We start from the raw sequence: 452 nt of genomic DNA, 5'->3' as shown, positions 1-452 counted from the left end.
CTCGCAGAAGATACTCTATGATCGACTCCCTGCGGCTGCAACACATGCAGGGATCGCCCAACATGCAGCCATGAGACATGCAGCTGTGGCATCTCAAGCATAGTATTTGGGCACACGAGCATGCTCACTCATTACTATTCCTAGTGCATCACGTTATGGCATGGACCAAGTAACTAGCTTGATTTGGCAGAAGCGTGCACCCTAATGCTGGGGCTGCTGTAACATCGCGCCATGATTTCAGGGAATGAGATGCCAATGTGATGTCAAGTCTCAAAAATGCCAGCAGGCTTGGGTTTTTTTGCGATTTGCTTGTTGCACCTTCACTTACAATGTAGCCACATAATAGAGCAAGTTGTACAAAGCCGCTGTGCAGTCACACATTGCATATGCTGGATGCAGAGCTTGGCTATCACCCTTACGAGCCGGGTCTCCCACAACTGCACATTACACAC

Source organism: Ranitomeya imitator, chromosome 5 (assembly GCF_032444005.1).
Source record: "Ranitomeya imitator isolate aRanImi1 chromosome 5, aRanImi1.pri, whole genome shotgun sequence".
In the NCBI taxonomy this organism is placed as follows: Eukaryota; Metazoa; Chordata; class Amphibia; order Anura; family Dendrobatidae; genus Ranitomeya; species Ranitomeya imitator.
The sequence above is the reverse complement of the archived record's forward strand: the minus strand, read 5'-3'. Positions refer to the sequence as shown.